This window comes from Cricetulus griseus, assembly GCF_003668045.3.
Source record: "Cricetulus griseus strain 17A/GY chromosome 1 unlocalized genomic scaffold, alternate assembly CriGri-PICRH-1.0 chr1_0, whole genome shotgun sequence".
NCBI classification, from domain to species: domain Eukaryota; kingdom Metazoa; phylum Chordata; class Mammalia; order Rodentia; family Cricetidae; genus Cricetulus; species Cricetulus griseus.
In genome coordinates, this window is record NW_023276806.1 from 143731965 (window position 1) to 143753940 (window position 21976).

The 21976-nt window shown below is 41.7% G+C and overlaps 1 pseudogene; it reads right to left on the reverse strand.

Annotated features, from left to right (window-relative positions):
* Positions 1-7703: 7703 nt before the first annotated feature.
* On the reverse strand, positions 7704-8814 carry LOC100761160 (annotated as a pseudogene).
* Positions 8815-21976: the final 13162 nt, after the last annotated feature.

Consider the following 21976-nt stretch of genomic DNA (forward strand, 5'->3'; position numbering starts at 1 on the left):
ACTGTAATTCTGCAATTGTTAGGAATAGTAATGTAAATATCTGATCTGCAACCTCAAAGGGGTGAGGTTGACCCATAGATTGAGAACCTCTGGTTAAGAGAATTCAGAGACTTGGAATCCTTTATGGCTTTACCAAGGGCAAGTTATAATTGTCAACAATCTGGAAATACTTTTCAACCTACTCAACTGGGAAGAGGGCAGAGACAGTCAGGGATATGTTTACCGATTATATTAGGAAGACACACACATCACCTCTGCTTATAATCTAACAACTAAATGGCAGTCCTGATCAACAAGCAAAGAGATTAGAAATGTGATCCAGCCACACCCAAAAAACCAGGAAGTGGGGAGATCACCTAACAGCTTCTGACACTGTGAGATTGTTCAACCATACAGTCTAGGTCACACTTACTCAACAGTACTCTCCAGGCCACTCTTGCCAGAGGTTATGCTTAGAACATAGATTAAGTCAATTAGAAAATACACTCTGAAGGACTCAGTTTACCTTGATTTAGCTAAAGTAATGAAAAAACCATATCTCAGCAATTTAATTAAGAGCTGCTTAATTAGGGAGCTGCTTACCTCTAAGTCCTAGCATACTCAGTGTCTATGGCATCAGCTATCTCGTGGCCTTCCCAGCAAATGGGACTCTGTGACTTTTGCATTGCTGGGAGGGAGTGCCTGATAGCATGAGCAATAAGCTTCTTGTCCAAAAACAATAAGAGGCAACTACTTTAATAGGAGAACTATTTTAATACTGGGATTTACTATTAATACTAGAATCAATTATGATTTTTAATATCTCAAGTTCAATAGCAAGCCCAGGTTTCACAAGATCGAGTACTAATGATTTCTTTGGGGGTGGGGGGGTTGTTTTTTGGTTTCTTTGAGATAGGGTTTCTCTGTGTAATAGTCCTGGATGTCCTGGAACTCCCTCTGTAGACTAGGCTAGCCTTGAACTCACAGAGATCTACCTGCCTCTGCCTCCTGAGTGTCCATCCTAATGATTACTTTATACACATTTATTTACCTATCTTTAATTGGTGCCAGTATGAGTCAAGGAAGGGAGACAACGTGAATGAAGGAAGTCTAAATGATATTTAAGACATGAATAAAATTCAGAAGCAATTGTTTTGATACTGACTATATTAAAAAAATCATGTTCCAACTAATCATGTACTAGAAAATGCAAATAAGGCAATAATAAAGGATGAATATACATAAAATCCTTTCTGGTAACACAGATATTAATTTTTTTCTCACCAGGGAAAAATTAATTGAGTTCCATCTTATTACAAAGATATTATGCCCTCCAAAGAATATTGGGCCTATTCTGAAAATGCCACAATCTGCTGCAGCTCTTTTTTATTTATTGGGAAACAGCAGGTATAACTAGCAGGCTGTAAGCAGTGAGTATAGTTGCTAGTACAGAGAACTGGTAGATGGGCTGGTGGGACGGGTTCCCATACACTCACCTTCAGGAGCAAGTCCCAGAACCAAAGCAAAGAACTGACCAGAGCAGAAAGTTTGCATGGCCCCCACACCACACCTTCACAATTCCCAAATGCTTTCTTCCTGCAGCTCACCTAAGAAGTCAAATACCGTCTCTTCTTCTGATTGCATTCTGAAGCCCCACCACAAAGACTTTCAGCTTTGTTCTGTTCAGATAACCCCCTTTCCCTGCAAGATGGGGCTCTGCCAATCAACAACCGTCAGTGAAGAGAGATGGCTTGGAGCAAGCCAAGAACTTGACAGGGAGAATTGAAGATGGCTGTCACATCGCCATTCCCTGCAGTGACACAGGACTGATAAAAGGGGTTGACTTCATAGGTGAGCCTACTGTAAGAGGGAATGTATCCTTTCTGAGAGGAGATGTGTGGTAGAAAGGGGTTTTCCTTCACATGGAAGATATTTAAGTCTGATTACAGGAGGGAAGTAAATTCGTTCAATGGTCACATATGCTTGAAAGGTAATGCTAAGCTGGTTATGGTAGCATAGTCAGTGATCCCAGACACTGGGGAGGCTGAGGCAAAAGGCTGGCTAGTTACAGCCTGTCTAGGACACAGAGTGAATTTAAAGTTGGTTTAGGCAACTTAGCAACTCAGTGAGACTCTGTCTTTGTTTTGATTTGTTTTTCAAGACAGGGTTTCTCTGTGTAGTCCTGGCTGTCCTGGAACTCAGAGATCCTTCTGCCTCTGTCTCCTGAGTGCTGGGATTAAAGGTATGTGCACCACCACTGCCTAACAAGACCCTGTCATAATATAATATAATATAATATAATATAATATAATATAATATAATATAACTAGGGCTGGGAATATTTAGCATGTGAAAGGCTCTAATTCAACACCCAGCACTAAAAAAAAAAAAAAAGAAAGAAAGAAAGAAAGAAAGAAAGAAAGAAAGAAGAGAAAAAAAGGAGAGAGAGTGTGTGTCTAAGTCTTAAATTAGATATCAGCCTCATCTGAGATCTTGATTTTATCCTCGACAGATCTTGAACAGAGCTCTGAAGTATGCCCTGCCCTGGCTTCTGATTGAACTCTGAGATAATAGCTTAGTTTATAGCTAATAAACATGTGGTGACTTGCCATACAGCCATGGGAAATGAACATGGGCAGCAAGAACAGGTAGTTCTCCCCAGTATCATGTATCAACCTGGGGTGGTCAATAATTATCGATCTTGATAAGCATTTCCAAAAGGCAGAATAACTGTAGCAAAAGGAATTTATATTTTCACTTAAAACTATTAATGTCTGTATGTATGCCAAGTCATCACTCTCTGGTATAAATTGAGATTTAGAGATAAAAACACAATAGCTATTTAATGTATTTTTTATTATAATGCATTATCTAGATATTTTTATCTAAGAACTTAATATCAGGATAAAACTTAGATCTAATTTTGACATAATATGAACAAAATATTATCAGGAACAATGTGGAGGATGAACAACTTTATAAGGGGTCAAATCAACATTTTGACTAAGGAATAATCACATGGCTTTAAGCAGTTTATAGTCTTGTTAAATGATCTTATCGACCATGAGGCTAAAAAGCAAACTGGTTCCTGTTTGGGAGTAGATGCTTTTTATTTCTTCCTTAACAGATTCTTTAATGACATCCGGGAAAACAGTAGCATAAGTCTACAAAGTAAAGACTGCCAGAGCCCATATTTTAAATTGACTCAAATCAGGTAGGTTAGGCTATCTCATTCTCAAAAAGAAAATATGGAAATTGGTATCAAACTCATTCAACGCCTCCAAACAAAACAAAACAAAAAAGAGTATATACAAAGTATGGAAAGATATGAAACTACAGACATAAACACACACACACACACACACACACACACACACAGACGGGGGGGGGAAGTAAGCGGGGGGGGGGGGAGAGAAAGAGAGAGAGAGAGAGAGAGAGAGAGAGAGAGAGAGAGAGAGACTATTATGTCTGAACCTCAACCTGACATTTAATGACTTGCTTTGAGAAAGGAATAACAATTTGTGACCCTTCTTCCAAAACAAGAGCTATGAAGACTGTAGTACAGTCTGAGATGTAAGAATGTTTGTTCTGTTGATCTCAGGAGATTATAACTGAGCTAAGACTGGCTACTGTGCTGGTGTTGCCACTAGGAACACATAGCTAGAAAATGCTTGAAAATTGCCTAGTCCCAGTTAGGATTGGCTAGAAGAATAAAATAAAGGTCAGATTTGACGATTTGTTATAGGGAGAAAAGTCATCAGTAAATGTCATAGCTAATATCTGCTGAAATTGCATGTATCAGTTAAATAAAATCCATTAATAATGTCAGTTCATTTGATTCTTTTTTAATATTTTAAAAGTTGTGCCTCCTTCATAATTTTAAAGATCAGACATTACCTATCTATAGGGCAGCACTGTTAGTGATAGAATAGATGGTCTAGTGTTTCTTTGTGTGTGTCCCCAACACAAACCAGAATACCAATGCAGGGCCCAGTGTACCTACAACACTTAGTCTCCATCTTCAGACACAAATTCGATAATAACATTGGTATCTAACAGAGAACCAAGAGATGGAGAGGAAGGTGAGGAGGAGCTGGGAAAGGGAAAATATGATCAAAATATACTGCATAAAAAAAATTTAAAGGAAAAAAAAAGAAATGGACATTTTTTTCAGTCTTGGCATTCTATATGGAATCAACTTTTCCTTGGGCAAACCATCTCTTTATTTACCTTACATCCCTGTGAGTTAGGTGGGGTTGGCCACCCCCAGAACTTCTGGAAGATGTTCATGGATGGTGAACTCCATGCAGGGTAGTCAACTTGGTATGAAGCATCTAGAAGAAAATTTGCTCTAAGCTCTGCAACTACAAACCAAATGGGGTAAATTATGTGAATATTTTGAAAAGAAAGCACAGTCCCCAATCACAGGGAATAAAATCTAACCCACAGCACAAAATTGTTCAATTTTGTTCTGTAGTCAGAGCATAACAGATGGCGAAACACCTCAAACAACTGTATTTAGTGCACCATTATTCAAACAACCCTAATAATTTCTGTCAGGTTGTTTTTAATGTAATAAGCTACAAAGTACTGTGTTCACAATAGACTTGTGTGAAAACAGAAACAGGAGTGTGAGTGGGCATGAGTGGCAGGCATAACACCCTACCCATGTCTTTCTCTTCACCATCAGCCCCTTTTCCAAGTGGTCCCAGGATATGGGGCTTCACTAATGGGGACAATACAAAGCAAACAGATCAAACTATTCCTGGCTGATTGACTGTTGCTTGGTTCAGTCATATGTATGTCATAAACACATTTAAATATCTTGAAACCAGTGATGTTTTTCTTTCTTCTTGGCCTTGAGCCAGTATACTCTGTAGACCAAAGTGGCCTCACTCTCTGAAATTCCTGTGCCCAGCCTTCCAAGTGCAGAGATCATAGGTACACGCTACCAGATCTGCCTTAGTGACTGTCTAATGAGTGCCAATGTAGTCTCCCGAAACAGCACCCTAGTTTCAAAGCTTGCAGAATTTAGGATGCATATAGAATAAGGTGTAGTGGAAGGCTCTTAGAGGAAGATTATGATATGAATGTTGAGAGCCAGCTTCTCTCCTCACAAGCTTTTTATTATAGAGTTGTTTGGTAGCCCAGATAGGCTCACCGTCAGCCTCCAGCGGCTATGAGAAGAAAAGCTGGAAGTCTTGAAACTTCCTCAGGACTCCGACTGAAGTATTAGGGAGAAGTGGATTAGAGAATGCAAAGTGAGAATAGTATGTAAACTCTAACATCAGAGACAAGTGAAGCTAGTGACAAATTAGCTACGTCTAAAGAAGAAAAAGAGAAGAACTCAATAAAGCAAAATAAAAATTGCAAACGTACCCATTTGACTTTGGCACAATTTGACACAAGTTCTCTCTAATGAGTGTGTCTCCACACTAACCAGAACCTCTCGGGCAGTGAGAGTGTGAAGGTGAAAGGCTTGAGGTCCTATAGGTGGCCATTTGGTGGTAAATAGAAAATTCACCTTTGTGTCTATCCTGATTCAAATGATTGCGTTACTGAGGGTTCAGAAGGCCGCATTTATTTTCCATATCTCCCTCCCAGCTCCATCTAACCTAGGCTCCTCCCCTCTCTACATCAGTCTCGTTTTTTTATGTCTCTTCCACTCTGTCCTTGTCACCACCCCCTCTTTTCCCACTGAGCTATTTTAGTTATGAGAATGAGAGATATCTGACACAATTAGAGGCCTTAAGTGAGGATGAAAGACCCTATTTGTCCCAAATTAAAAGAAGCTTCCAGAAAGTATACAGCTCTCTACACGGTCTAGTACTCCAAAAATTGTCTCTTACCTATGCGAACCCTCAATGGACTTGCTAGCAAAACCTATTGCCTTTCACCTCTTAGCAATAAAAAAAAAAGTGCTTTTGCTCCACCCCCAAAAGAGAATCAAATCAAGTTTAAATAACTTGTAAATAACTCAAAGCAAATTAACATGAAATTAATATCAAGTTGTCTGAAATATGGGCTCCCAGTGATCAAACATCTTGTCTAATGGGAAAAAAAAGGTTGTGCAGGTAAACAGGATGGCTCAGTAGGTAAAGGAGCTTGCTGCCAAGTCTGATGACTTGAGTTCAGTCATCAGAATTCAGTCATGGAAAAAGAGAACAGGATTCTGCCAGTTGCCCTCTGCCGTCCACACATGCCCCTCCATCTATGACCCACTTACATATACACACTGGTAGATAGTAAATGATTTTAAAAGTTATTTTTAAAGTTTTTGCCTGACTACTAAATCTTAGAGCTATAAACACAGATTTCAATGTCAACTGTGTTGTGAAAATGTCAAGGAAAAAATGTGCTTGCTAGGCAAGTTCAGGGATATCTGTACAAATTTCTCAAACAGATGGCTAATAACAGCTAATCATCACATAATATTTATATCCTATGCCACATAATTTTTATCCTCTCACGTGTTTCAATGGTGCTTGCCTTTAGAGATTCCCTGGTCTAATAGAGAATTATAAATAAACATTTTAATAATAACATTTTGTGTTGTATCCTAGCAAGTTTCCAATACAATGTAAATGACAGAACAACTCTGCCTGGGCTAGAAGAGGAGGTGAGGCAGGAGGACCACCGGGACTTTAAGGAGAGGAAACACTTTTTCCCCAGGAGAGTATTTGGATGGCTCAAGGATGCCCTCTTTAAGAAGAGCAAATCGACTGGGTGTGTTTACCCATAATTCCAGCACTCAGGAAGCAGAGCAAGATGGATTTCTTTGAGTTTGAGACTAGCCTGGTGTACCTAACGAGTTCTAGGCCAGCCAGGGATACACAGCCATCGAGACCCTGTCTCAAACATAACAAAACTACAACAACAAAGCCAGCATAGATTAAAAAAACACATAGAATAACCCAAAACTTTTCATTTAGAAAAATATTCTAAAACCTTTTGTTAATTGTTTTTGTTGGCTTAAAAAAAAAAACACTTTCAAGTTTTTGGCAGTATTTGACAATTACTGTATACATGGTTCCCCAGAAATTTCCCTTTTGTGTGTGTGTGTGTGTACACATTGGTTTTATTGTAACAAAGCAACTTGTATACTTTAACATTTAAAAATGAGCATCTTTTTCCTTCCAGTGAAAACCAAAAAAATAAAAAATTAAAAATTAAAAAAATTAAAAATAAAGTTACAACAGAGAATGTCATTTCCAAATAAAACCCTACATGTTCTGTTGATTCTCCCATTGAGTGGCAGGGCTCAAGTTATCGTTAGGAGAGAATTTTATTTTAAAAGTGTCACCTTAAACTGCAAGGATGTCTGTTAAACATCACAATTAAACATGCCAAAGGAGAAGCCATGTTGTCACAATGCCCACTGACCCCCCCCAGACACCTCAAACCCACCCTTGCTGACCTTCTAACCCCCCCTTTTTTCTGTTTTTTTTTTTCATTTTATTAAACAAGAGAAAGTAGACAGATACATGTTGGTAAATGCTAACTGTCTGTATTCACATAGAGACACAGTGTAATCTCTGAGCCCAATATACAGAGAAAGGAAAAAAGCTAGAATTCAATGCACTACTACACAGGGGCCTAGCACCCCCCAGTCTCCTGCAGAGCCCAGGGAGCCAGAGGGCTTTTCTTTTCCCCCCACAGAGCACATTGGCGGTGTTGAATCCATGGTTTGAGACAAGGATAAAAATGAATTTAGAACAGAAGAGTGGAGATTCTTTTCTCGTTGTATTTTGCTCAAGGTATTTCCCCCCAAATAAGTTGAGAACCATGGTGTTGAGAAGAGACCTCAAAAACAGGGCGACTGAGCACAAGAGGGATTGGGGAGGGGAGGGAAATGACTGCAACTTGCTCCCAGGGACTGGAGAAAATTGAAAATAAAAGAAAATAAAAAAGAGGGTTGGAATCCATCAGTCTTCTGTGCTAGTCATCCTCGCCTTCATCCTTCTCCCCTTCCTCCCCCTCGTCATCATCTTCATCTTCTTCACCTTCATCTTCATCCCCTTCTTCGTCAATGTCTTCCAAGCCTTCCTCCTCTTATCATCATCATCATCATCATCTTCTGCCTCTCCTTCTTCATCATCCATATCAGGAACCAAATAGTACTGCAAGGGGTTTGGCCAAATATCGTCTTTGATGACCTCTCCTAACTCATCTGCACCTGCATCAGAATGGTCAGTAAACCAGGTAAAGAAGCTCTCTGGCTCTTCGTGCTGCCTCTTCCTGCTGGCCTTATTCTGTGTTTGACTTGAGCGTTTTGTCAAATCCTTTCCAGATTTCCATTTGATCTCCGTGGACTTTGATGACGGGTCACCACCACTCTCATTCAGATGAAATTCTTTGGAGAGAACTTTATTTTCAAAGTAAGGATTTTCATCAAAATAAAAATCTATTCTGTAACCTGATTTAATGTCTTCAAATTCTGTCACTTCAACTCTGGTCAAGTAATGCAGAGCCTCTTCGTCTTCCTCCCCAAGCAGGGCAGACACTTGTGGATGGTTGACAAATGTTGTTATCCAAAAATTTGGCATTTTGGCGATCAATTCTGACCTCTTCTGAAAAAATGGCTGGCGGAGTTTGTTATATTTTTGTTCTACTTTCAAAATTTCCTCACTGGCTTGTTCATTAAGTCTGTCTATTTCATTTTGTACTTCGTCAATGTGTTTAATTGCTTCTTGCTGTTCTTTTTCTCCCTTCGGCAGGCCGAGCGAGGCCGGCTTGTCGTCCCGCTTCGCTGCGGGGACCGACTTGGGTTTCTTGGACTGGGGCAGGAGCGTGGACTGCCGTTTCGGGGCCATGGCACGAGGGAAGTGGCGAGAGACCAGCAGCCGGAGCCTCGGCGCTCAGGACAGGAAGAAAGTGGAAGGAACTGCCGAAATTTCCCTTTTTTAAATTTAAAACTTTCTATATACTTTATTATATAAAAAAACCCTTACAAACAAATAAAAACATAATACACCAAAACTAAACAGACCCAGCACCTCTATAACTGACTTCTAAACAGCCAGAAACAGGCATTCAGAGCCCTCAGGTTCCTTTCACTCCTGTGAACAAAAGCAGAGCTCCTTTCCTCATTACTTCATCACTTTCCCCAGATAGTAGCAGAAACATGTCTACTATTACAGGGAACAACCTCCACAACATACGAAACCCAAGTCACAAATGTGAATTGTGTGCAGAATTACAGGACACTGCGGGAGTCTGGGCGTGGGCACTCAACCTTCAAGCTGTGTGTGAGCTCATTTTGGGGCATTTACAATCCTTCTCCCTGTATTTGGGGGAAATAGGTGTGCATAGGAAAATAAGCAAGTCCTAAAACCCCCCAAATGTCACCTCAATGTGGATCTGAAGTAAAAACAAAATAAGTGGTTTATCACATGTTTCTTCAATGCATCAAAAGAAGAACTCACAATACAGTGTAACCTCCAGGACTTTAAAGATTGCCTCCCCACCACTGCCACTGGAGTAAAGAGATTATCTAATTAATTCAGGTGAATGAATACTAGCCTTTAATTGGTGCCTCATTAGCCTGACATAAGCTGGAGCGGGCTGTTCTTAATTACCCAAGGTACAGTTTTTGGCCATAAATTGATAAATTTCAAGAAACAGGATACATAATGAGAAAGTAATTGCTCTAGGAGAGATTGCAAAATTCGTAATTCCAGGAATAAATGAATCTGCCTGGGCTGAGTTCCAGTATTCCAGATCCACAAACCAGATCCAAAGAACCCCCGCCTCCCAACAGCAGGATGGAGAATGTGGGTAGCATTGCACACATGCTAGGAGCAACCCAGAGTTGTCAGATCACATGTAGAGCCATCGCTATGCAATTGCTCTGCCATTGAGCTACATCCACAGCCTCTTGGAAAATGATTTACTACATAGCAATTTCATTAAAATACATGCTGCAACTAAAGGCTGGGTGGACACCAGGGCAGCAAAGACAGCCCCAGAGAAAATGGAGTTCTAGAACTCTCCCTGCCTCCGGCTGCTGAAGGCTTTGAGCTTTAGACAAAGATAAGGGTGGTTTATAGTCAATGCGGAGAAAAGGTGAGGCAAGACCTTGCTTGTTCGTTACCTTTCTCTTTCAGGACATTTTGTTACTGCTCTTTACAGTCAAGATACAGATGTGGAAACCAACTTTGCTTGCTTGCTTGCTGGCTTCCTTCCTCCCTCCCTCCCTCCTTCCTTCCTTCCCTTCCTACCCACCTGCTCACCCCACCCAACTGCCTGCCTGTCTCCGTTCCTTTCATATTGTCTTCTTTCTTCCCTTTGTTCCCTTCCTTCACTTCCTTCCCTTCTTTCTTTCTTTCTTTCTTTCTTTCTTTCTTTCTTTCTTTCTTCTTTTCTTTCTTTCTTTCTTTCTTTCCCTTTTCTTTCCCTCTTCATGAGACTGGGCCTCATATAGCCCAGTGTCATCTGGAACTTATATAGCTGGACATGGCCTTGAACTTCTCCCACCTCCCGCCCCTGCCCCGGGGACTGGGTCTACAGGAGTGCACAGCCACACCTAGTTTTACCTTGTTCTAAATGAAAATCAAGCTAACAGAACAAGGTGAGGAAGGGATTTGAATAACATTGGTTGTTTCTTATTTACAAATTTTGCAATTTGACACATTCAAATATTGCAAACCTCATTTATAAACTTAATACTTTCCATTTACTGCAAGGTTAAAACATCTGGTTGAGAAGTTCTTCTAAGATACTCATACAGCTCAGATAAATCGAATTAATTTTATGGATATGAAACTTGAGTTCCTTTAATCTTTAGTACTATACACTGTCAGAACATGGTCCAGGAATGGAGCCATGTGAGGAGAATCCGGAGTGCTTGTGAGAACACTCCAAGAAGACAAGAGTCTTGTGACCTCAGTACCTACAAAACACAGTTGTTCTTGGAATGTGGTTCATGCTCCTCACAGGTGGAGTGGATAGGAGTGAATTTACTTCAGATCACTCGTTATTGCTTGCTGCTGTTTTCCAATTAAATGTTTAAAGTATTCTTTATATGCCTCCATGGGAAACCATGTTTTTGCCACATGTGGCTGGTTCTCCTGAGCTCGAACTCAAGAACATTATCCGTGTGACTCTGTTTAACCCTCAGGGTTTAAATTGTCTGAGGCTCTAAATAAAGTTGACTACTGCATGAGATTTTAGTCGGCCTCATTTATCAGCTCTATTCTCCCAGGTCCCACCACGCCTAGAGAGGTGAATATATATATATATATATATATATATATATATATATATATATCCATAGTAATAGTCACTATAATCAATTATTCTGTTAAATTTAAAATAATTTATAAGATCATCATTTTAACATAACAGATTCTCTCAAATGTATGAAACAACACATATTTTGGTATAATATTAATACCATGGCTATGATTATCTTTGCCATTCTTACATCAGTTATAACTATTCCCATAGTTCCTTCTGCTTCTCCCTGGGGGGGACATTTGCATTCGCTGTTGACTAGGTTACTTTCGAAAGGGAGTTTGGACTGGGAATGAGGCTGAAAATTGCAGATACCCAGGCAGGCCTCTCCTTGTCATCTATTCCACCAGCAGTTAGTATTTGAGGACTCATCTTAGCATGCTGTGGATTGGTTAATAGCTACAGACTTGACCAAATCTCATATTTAATCTAGAGAATTTGTAAGCCTACTCCTACCTACACACATCAGGACATCACTGGTGTTCCTTAGAAAAATCTACTCAATTGGAACCCCATTTCTCCTCTTACCCACAGGACCTCTCCCTTGCCTACCCCATCCTATCCACACCAGTATCACAATCCTCCTCCTCCTCTTCCTCTTCCTCCCTCTCCTCCCTCTTCCTGCTCTTATTCTTATTCACTTTTAATTTTACTCTTTTTGGGGGGTGTTGGTTAAGGAACCCAGAGCCTTGCTCATGCCAGGCAAGCCCTCTGATATGGAGCTATCTCTTTGGTCCTTGCTTTTTTGAGATGGGGCCTTGCTATGTAGCTCAGCCTGACTCTGAATTCTCCGCTTACCTGTGTCCTCCCCTTCTGAGTGCTGATGTCATAGGCATGCACACCATGCCCAACCACACCATTTTCTTGCTGTTTCTGGTACTTCCCAAGTGTGTTCCTGCCTTTGGGCCCTTGCACTGGCTTTGTTCACCTTGAAACACTCATTCTCTAAGGGGTACCTATGGCCTGCTTCCTGAGAACCCTCAAGCCTTTGCTCAGAAATCACTTGCTTAGACATCTAGCCAACCACTTTATTCAAACATGCACTCTTGCCCTCTCTCTTCTCCTCCAATGTCTCCTTTCCATTTTTAAAAAAATCCTGAATAACATATTTACTTTACTTGTTTTGTGCATATTTTCCCCAAAGCTCCACAAGGATTTTCTTCTTCTTTGTTCAGTATTGAAATGTCATCACCAAGAGCTGGACATTACACGATACTGAGACATTCATTCAGTGAAAGGCATGAATGCAATGAAAGCAGCAGCCACCTTCTGCCCCAGCGAGAATCGAGTTGGTCTGACTGTTTTTGAGGGGAGCTTCACATGTTAACACACACACATATACTTTAGCAGCAAGTCAGTGTGCATTGTGCAAGATGCAGAAACAGCATTGTCTATGCTGATGAGCAAGCCTGAGATGACTTCTGCCTGTTTCTGTTTGTTATGAAATAACGTTACATTTCTCTCTTTTAAAAATGTCCCTTAATCATAACTTTTACTGTATAAAGTCAGCCTTATCCTTTCATTAGACCAAAGCAACCATGGAAGCTTTTGTCCCAGTGCCATAAATTCGGCTTCTTCACTGCAAGCTCCCGATTTCTCATTTGTTCCGTTAGCTGTAAGCGGGGCTGAATTGTTTTCTCATGATGAAAGGTCTGAATACACTAATTAGGTCAGTTGATTCCAAGAGTGCAAAGGCTAAATTTCCTTCCTTAGGTGCGCACTGCACATCTGCAAACCACAGCACAGTTAGATATCCACTATTCCTACATGGAGTGCCATCAGGGAGGCCCGGGAGAGACCAGGAAGGATTTGATGCAAGCAGAGAATGTAGGGAGAAAACTATTCCTCAGCTTTTCTCATTAGTGCTACAGGAAGAGAATGAAATAGCTGATCCTGCCCCTCTGCCTGCAGCTCTGGGCATCTAACCATCACAAAGTACAATGCAGGGTGAGGAGTGGAGCCATTTATTATTGATCTTCCTACATTAATATTCATTATGTAGGCGTAAGAGCATCCTGCTGTGGCTGGCTGCTACCACCCTGGAGAAGACCAATTAACCTTCCTTAATAAAGACAGTTCTCAAACGACCTGTATCCTAAGCCAGCTTGGCACTTTCCACCACAGTGTAGGCCCAATGGAATCTCAACAAAAGTACATACCAGGGCCAAGCATAAAGGTCCAATAGCACCATGGAGATAAAGTTAGGCCATGTTTGGGGTTTCAAAGCCATGCTTCCTTTGAATCCTTTAAACCAAAATTGTCTATAGATGCCATATTTGACAACAGAAAGAAAGAAACCAAATATTAGCTTGTGACCCTGTAGGTTATTCTTTCTAGCTTTGTAGTTGACCAAAGTAGTATGCTTAAACAAATCCTCTTTTCTTTTTTTCTTAAGACTACACTTCATTATGTTTTGGATAAGAAGATAGTCCTACCCTTGCCACAAATACCTGACCTCCAGTACACTTTTCCAAGGTGGGGCCTAGAGAGCTGTCAGATCATGAGGGCATCAACATCATCAATGAATTCACCCATAAGGAACTGATAGTGGGATGGACTATTAAGAGGTGGGCCTAGTTGGCCACCAGAGAGCTGTGTCCTTAGAGGGTCTTTTGGTGTTCATGAGCACCAATGTCAACAGGCGATAATCAAGCAGAAAGCCTCCAGAGATAAGCCCTCCATGATGGAAGGAGCTGGAGGTGCCTGCAGCGTTCTGCTGAGGCTCAGGGTATTTACATGTTTGTCACCATATATCTGCCTCTGTCCATGTCATTGCATTCCTCACTCTTCCAGGTGCAAAACATGACTCTTAACCGAAGATACCACATCTGTTCTGCGTTGCAGGAACTTTCCCGTTGACTGGCTCTACTTTTTGGGGATGCATGTCTCTTAACCTGGATCATTTCAAGAGCTCATTATTTGGAGCATTTAAAACATCTTTCAGCCCCACTCATTCCCTCCATCCTGTTATCTTCCACTCTGTTACAGCGAAGGGTTTCAAAAGCACCATGAGGTTAGTCCTTTCTTTTTCTACATCGTTCCTAAATATGCTTCCTAATCCATCTCAATACAGCACTCATCCCTGCCTCACCAGTGAGACTGCCCAAGCTAAGCAGTTTACCAATGACATTTTGTACTCTGAGAAGCATTTAGCAGATCAACCTTCAGTTCTCTTTCCCCCAGGTTTAGGAGCGATAGCCCTGTCTTAGGTTTCCTCCAGGGTCTCATGGATTCTCCATTTCCTTTCCTAGGCCATCTTCCTCACCAGCCTCATCAAACATCACTTTCTTACTTTCTCAGCTACAACAGCATGCAGTTTTTTGTTTTGTTTTTTAATCAATCCTCACCTTTCATCACAGGGACCTTAATCCTGGAGATATATTTCACCTTAATCATTACTTTCTTCCTTGCATCCCAAAGAAATCAGTTCACTTTATTAATCTCCCTTCAGGATACCCTTACATTCTCCCTGGACACCCTGTCTGCCTTAGCTGTAATGCTGTATACATCTTTTATAGATCCTAGACTAATAATATATGTATCATCCATTAAGCTTTATATCTCATGTTATATGTTTGTTTGCATTTTTAATAGTACAGAATTTTTATTTTATCAGTGACATATTTCCTGGCATAGAAAAATTCCTCATATATACCTGTGGGATAAAATGCCCCAAGCCTCAATAAACCAGTATCCCAACTTTTTACTAAGAGTCATACGCAGTGTGGAGAGTCTACAAAGTTTGCAAGAAAAGACTCAAGCATTGAAGGATTTCGACAAGCTTATCTTCCCTCCCAGATGCTCAGAAATATGGAGAAAGGGTCCAGTCACATCCCTGGTAAGGAGGCTGGAGCCTTAGAGACACCTCACCACCACCACCAGTTATACACTAGGCATTTACAAAGATAATGCTGCTGCAATCTGATGGAAGAGTTCTCAAACTCTAGAGGAAGTCAGATTTCATTAATCAGTTCCAAACCTGGCAACTCAGCAAAATTCACAAAACTCACACTACTTCGGTTTGACCCAATTCCCTTCTGACAAAACTTGAGAAACACTAGCCAAATAGGTCAAGACATGTGTTTTCCTGCATTTATATGAATCTCTAAAAGGTAACTGGAATTTTCCCTTCCATAGAGACTATCATTTTCAAACTGAGTCATGGATCAGTTATTACCCTTTTCACCCAACAAAGATCTATGACAAACTTTTAATACACAAGGTCCACAGGGGCCTCTCAGTGTTATGTGTCCGTTAAGAATAAAATCATGCTGAGTTGCTGGAATTCTCTCTTTCCTTAATGAAATTGCAAGACGATATACTTACAAAAACCAGATGTCCAAGAAATAATTAGGAGCATACAAGGTGTGGTAGTTTAAATAAGATTTTCCCAATCATCTCAGCCATGAGCACTTGGTCCCCAGTTGGTGGAATTGTTTGAGTAGGATTAGGAGGTGTGACCTTACTGGAAGAAGTGTGCCACTGGGGACAGGCTTTGAGGGTTTTTGTTTGTTTGTTTGGTTTTGGTTTTTCGAGACAGGGTTTCTCTGTGTAGCCCATCCTGGCACTCGCTCTGGAAACCAGGCTGGCCTCGAACTCACAGAGATCTGCCTGCCTCTGCCTCCTGAGCACTGGGATTAAAGGCGTGTACCACCAACGCTCGGCTGGCTTTGGGGTTTTAAAGCCTCACTCCATTCCAAGTTTGCTCGACTCTTCTCTATGCTTGAGGTTCAAGGTGTGAGCCCTCAGTTTGCTGCTCCTGACGCCATGGCTTCATTCTACCATCATGGATTCTAACCCTCTAGAAATATAAGTCCAGATAAACTCTTTCTTTTATAAGGTGCCTGGTCATGATATTTTATCACAGCAATGGAAAAATAACTAATGCATAAGATACAATATAAACTAAAATTCGACTTTTCTGTCTATCGGAATTACCAAGCTTCTAAAAAGTTTCCCAAAACACAGCCTGAGTAGTCATCTTTAATCATCCTCTTCCCACCTCCTTATGATTTGTGATCTCCTCCATGCTTGTATTTGTAATTATCTTTGGAGACAGGGTTTCACATAGCTACCCTAGCCTCATACTCTATGTGTAAGTGAGGATGACTTTGAATATTTGATTTTTACAATTACCTCTAGAGTGCTAAGATTACAGGTATGTACCACCATGCCAGGCTTGTGCATGTTGGGAATCAAACCCAGGGCTTTGTGTGAGTTAAGTAAAGAGTCTATCATCTGAGCTACATCTTATTCCTCAAATTTGAAATTTCTTTTTCAATTTGTACACAGTAATTTTTCCATTTGGATATGTATCCCATACCTGCAGTCCACATATTGGAGGTGAGCAGGATAGTAACAAGTATTGCTCAGTATTGCTCTTGCTGGTTGTAGGTTTTAATATTCCTTCTGCTGGAATATACTTGACATTTGTTATCATTGTATATAGTTTTTGCATCAGGCTTAAAATCTTCTTTAGACTGAACGGGGAATTGTAGTAGCATCTGATCTTGCCAGTGAACCTGAAGAGGCAGCCACACCCTTTGGGCGTGATTTCAGGTGTGGATGTGATCGCTTTACAGTAGAGTAGCATGTGCTCTCTTGGGTCTCTGAGAGCATCGGAAAGGCAGAGACTGCATCTTCTGGAGCAGGACCACCACATTGATTATTTACTCTTATCTGTGTAAGTTGTTCTCCAATAAAACACCTATTTATCTTTATCTTGGGTCTGGTGAACTCCTTAATGCCGGCCTTCAAACAAGTAATTCCAATGAATCAAGCAAACAAGTAAAAGAAAAATGACTGTCAGCTTTTCCAAATGTTTCCTGTGGCTTTATCTAAGCAATGTCTGCAAGGCTAAGGCAGACAAGAAGGGAAGGAGGGAAAGTAAGACTGAAAGTTGAAAGCTGTAGAGAGAAAAGTGGGAATGGTACAGAGTCAACCCTGGGGCCTGGTATGAACACTGATAAAAAGAGAGGCAGGAGCCGATGACAGGGAAAGCAGATAAGAGGCAAAAGTCACAGCAGAGTGGCACCTCAAAGGCCTTTGGGGTTCAAAACAAAGGTCACATCTGGCACATGTTGGAGGTGAAAGGTAGAAGAGGAAAGAAATACAAGGAAGTAGAGAGGTGACAACAGATGGAGGCTTAGTAGAAACTTCAGGGTGAGTGAGTGCTACCTTCTCCTTCATAGTGTTCCAACGAGGGGATAGGGCACATTTGTCCAAAGGAACACTTGTCCTACACAGGCATTAAATGACATGTCATACTCAACAATGCCTCACCAGCCTTTATCTTTTCCTGGTTCTACACCAATTTTCCGGTGTGGTATTACTTCATACTCTAAGGATTGCCGAGTCAGTACTTAAAGATTATATGACACTTAACATATTCATTATCAATAATTGCATTAATTAATATATTAATAAGGACGAGAAGGAGATTGTCACAGCCCAGATTGATTAGCTTATGAGGAACCAGATTCTTTTTTTCAATTAATTATGTGTGTGTGTGCACCTGTGTAAGTTTATATACACCATGTGTAAGCAGCTATCCTCAGAGGCCAGAGGGTATCAGGAATTGGAGTTCCAGGACACTGTGATACATTTCACGTGGGTGCTGGGAACACATTCCAAGTCCTCTACAAGAACAGTAAGCATTCTCAACTGCACAGTCATCTTTCTAGCCCAAGAAACAGATTGTTTTGTTGCTGCTTTTTGTTTTGTTTTCAAGACAGAGTTTCTCTGTGTAGCCCTGGCTGTCCTGGAACTTCCTTTGTAAACCAGGCTGACCTTGAACTTACAGATCCACCTGCCTCTGCTTCCTGAGTCCTAAGATTGAAGGCGTGCTTACATGAGTTATGTCATTGCAAACTCATTAACAATGAACATACTGTTATCATTCTTGATGTATGTAAAGCCTTAATGTATAATTTCTATCACTTTCTATGATGTCAGTGTTCCTTCATTGGGCAACATCCAGCTCACTGCCTTCTGTCACTGAATGCAGGGTTGAGAAAAGTTTCATGGTGACATGCCATTGCATACTATTTCCTCCACATCCTCAACCACACATATTGAGATGTAGCAGAACAATTAAGGAAGGCTGTGAAGCATTTAATAATGTTATAATACATATAATTTATTACATTGTAAGTTAATATACTGCAATATTTAATAATGGCTATGTTTACCAGCCTGCTCATAAAATTCTTTAAAACTCTAAGATCAGCCTGGTCATCTGGCCTGGAACCACCTTTAGCATATTCTTGTCAATCCAATGTGATTTAGACTACATTCTTTGCCATAACAACTCAGTTTCTAGTCATTTATAGAAAACAGTGTGCTATTAAATACCCTAACTCTTGAATGTTTAAGGTCTCAATGTTCTTGCCTTTCAGATTCTGTCTTAAGGCGTCCAGAAGATCTCAATGAAGTTATCAGAGCCATGTTTTAGAGAAAGCCATGAAACCAGGATGTGTACAGGTAAGGAGTAGGTATCACAAGAAAGCAGTGTGTACCAATGGAGAACAAACCACTTTCAAATAGACTCGAACTTAATATAAAGATAGATAGCCTTGCTATTCAGACAGGGCTACAGTTAATCCTGGAGCTGTAGAGATTTGAACCTGCAGGGAAGGTCAGGTACAGGACTGTACTTGACCAACAAAATCGATCTTCAGTTTGGAGCTCCAACAGGCAGGCTGCTTTTCTTACCTTTATTTTTGTCATGTGGGTAAGACAAGAGCCCTAATGACGATGACTTCCTCCCTGGCTAGCAATAGGATGTGCTTTTAGAGGTTAATAGAATTTGAGTATTCCTACTGCTTGGCCCCACATGGGCCAGTGGGGAGGAGAGAGGTTTGCTGGGCTTTGGAGTAAATAGCATCTAGATGTGAAGGGACCAGCTCCCCTTTCGGCAGTCATAGCGGCCAAACACATGCTTGTATGACCTTGTCCTGGACACTAGAAAGTCAGATGCCTGTCTTGTGACAAGGAACCAATCACAAGTTAGCTGGTGGCGCTATGCTTTACGACCCTGGATGTACTTTACGGACAAGCACACAGCAATGACGTAAAGCATAGCAACCATCCTGGGAGGGCCTATGAGCCATAGCAACCAGTTGGCCAATCAATACAGGGCAATCCCTCCAAGGCTGGAGGCACACCAATAGTGAGCCTGTGCGTACCCCTAGACACTCCCCTTACGCTGCCCTATAAGATCTTGGTCCTGTGGCTTCTCAGAGTCTTTTGTGAACCATCCGCCATGGCGGGTGGGTGAAAGACCCGAGCTAACATGGGGTTAGCTCATTAAATTGTAATAAAGCTGAAAGACCCCTGCCCCTTAGCCCTTTCTTTCTTAATTTTGTCTCCTCCACGCCCGGCCCGAGAACGAGCACCAGGTGGGCCGGCCCGAGAACGAGCACCAGGTGGACCGGCACGAGAACGAACACCAAGTGAGCCGGCCTGGAGCCCTGCCCCTGAGTTCCCGCCCGATGAGAAACACTCCGTCCCAAGGTCTCCGCCCCCAAGGTCAGCCATCTGGACACGGAGGGGGGGGGGAATTGAGTCTGTTGTACCAGACACCAGACCTTGAGAATATGCTGATCTGGAATGGCTCTGTGTCTCATTTGAACCATCCAATAGAAATGATTCTGTATTTCGCCTCATTTGAAAGACTCTGTGTTTCACCTCATTTGAATAACTCTGTACTTCGCCTCATTTGAATAACCCTGTATAGCGCCTCATTTACATTGACCAATGGGAATAGCTCTGTACAATGCCTCATTAGAATTATCCAATAGAATCCCTGCTTCTAGCTTGTGCCTTTTTCCCTATATAAGGACCCCTTTCCCTTGGCTCGGCGCGCTTGGCCTCACAGAAGCTAAGTCGCCCGGGTACCCGTATCTCCAATAAAGCCTCTTGCGGTTTTGCATCCAAGTTCGTGGTCTCGCTGATTCCTGGGTGCGGGTCTCCCTCTACGAAAGTACCTCTTCGGGGGTCTTTCAAAGCCTCGTGCAGTTTGCAACAAGCTCTCGAATCTGCCTGGTAATTGGGGTGACCACGGTCGTGGCCTGGGAACCCGGATACCTGAGTTTTCTGGGGGTCTAACAGATGTTTAGGAGGCAGAGTATATAGACCTGGTACCTGTCAGCTCTGTAGGGACAAGAGCATAGCAGTCTTAGCATGAGGCTGCACCTCTGGAAGTTAGAGAAAGGGGAATGAAGCAGGCCTTTGCTGAGACAGTCATGCCACTGGAGCAAATCCATCTTAGCAACTTTTGAGCTTCCAATAAGTTTATAAATCTTTATGGCAGAAACTGGTTTGAACTGTGATTTACAACAGCACACACACCCGTGACTGCTGCAGTCCTCAAAGAGACAAAGTACATGCTCATTGAAAATAAAATCTACTCGCTGGAAACAGAATCTGGCAGACTTGCAGAAGCAACTAGGGAGTAGAAGGCCAGGAGGGCTGGAAGATCTAGCAAAAGCTGCACACATACGGCACTGCAGATGGACTGTTTTTTCTTTTTTTTTTTTTATATATATGAGAAACAGAGACACAGTTGATAAAGAAGAGAAGAAGCCCTCTGTGACAGGAAGGAGTGGCCGGCTAGCTCCAGTGGAGTGGGAAGGGCAACCTGCATGGCTTTGCCCTTTCCTCTGCATGACAGTTATAAACAGGACTTTTTTCTTCCAGGCTAGGTGGTGGTTCTAGTGTTGCATCTTGCTGAGTCGTTTGGTAAATCCGATATGGCAGCTTGTGAAAGCACAACAATGGGTAAAGAGAAGCGCCCTCCAATCTGCCCCTAGACACACAGGGCAGCAGAGAGACGTGAATAAATCAGGGCAGCACAGTGTTTGGGAACATCAACAACTTCATTTGAGAAATTCGTCTTGGTTTCTTTTTTGATCTGGTATTTTATAATTAGTTAATAAAAATGTCTAGACACTGCTGTCTATGATCAACTCCTGTGTCCAGCACTCAGGAGGCTGAGGTGAGAGGATTACGTATTCTAGGATGATTGGCATAAACAGTGAATCCATCAAAATCCTCAGGCTGGAAGGCAGCTGTGTGGCAGGTCCAAAAAACAGGTATTAAAAAAGAGAGAAGAGGGCAAGGGCCATGGTATCTCCTAAAAGTGTGTTACAATAATTTCCTTCCACTGGACTCTACCTTCCATGGCTCCCTGTGGCCCTCTCCTGTGGACAAAAAACAGCAAATGGAACACCAAGAACGCAAGAGCGGAAGTATACGGCCAAATCCTGGAACGCATCACTGAGTTTGGCACAAGTGTGGTCCCTCTGGTTTTCAAGAGGAAATGAAAGGACAAAGTGTGAACCTGCCCTTCATATCTTAGCCACGTGACTCAGTCTCCGGTCATGCAAGTCAGTGCAGCGCGATAATTTCCGATCCCACTGCCTCTGCTGTCAGACGCTCTCTTCCTGACAAACCTCCTTTTCTTTTCCATTAAATATATCTCTGGCTTTCCTTTCCCCTCTGCAGCCTGGGGATTCTTGGGAAAGCCTGCATCAGAATCTGATGAAAAAATTACCTATTTCTCAAAAAAACAGCAGTTGAGTGAGTTCAGGGCCCCACGACAGAAGACAGAAACTCTTCCCAGGTGCTGGAAGGCTTAAGTCCAGCATGAAAGGTGGAAAGAACAAAACTGCCACCAGAGTCCCCCACATCATAGAAGACCTCTGTCTCCCAAAATGCATCTCACCTCTGCACATAAAGAGAAGCTTGGACCCATTTTCAG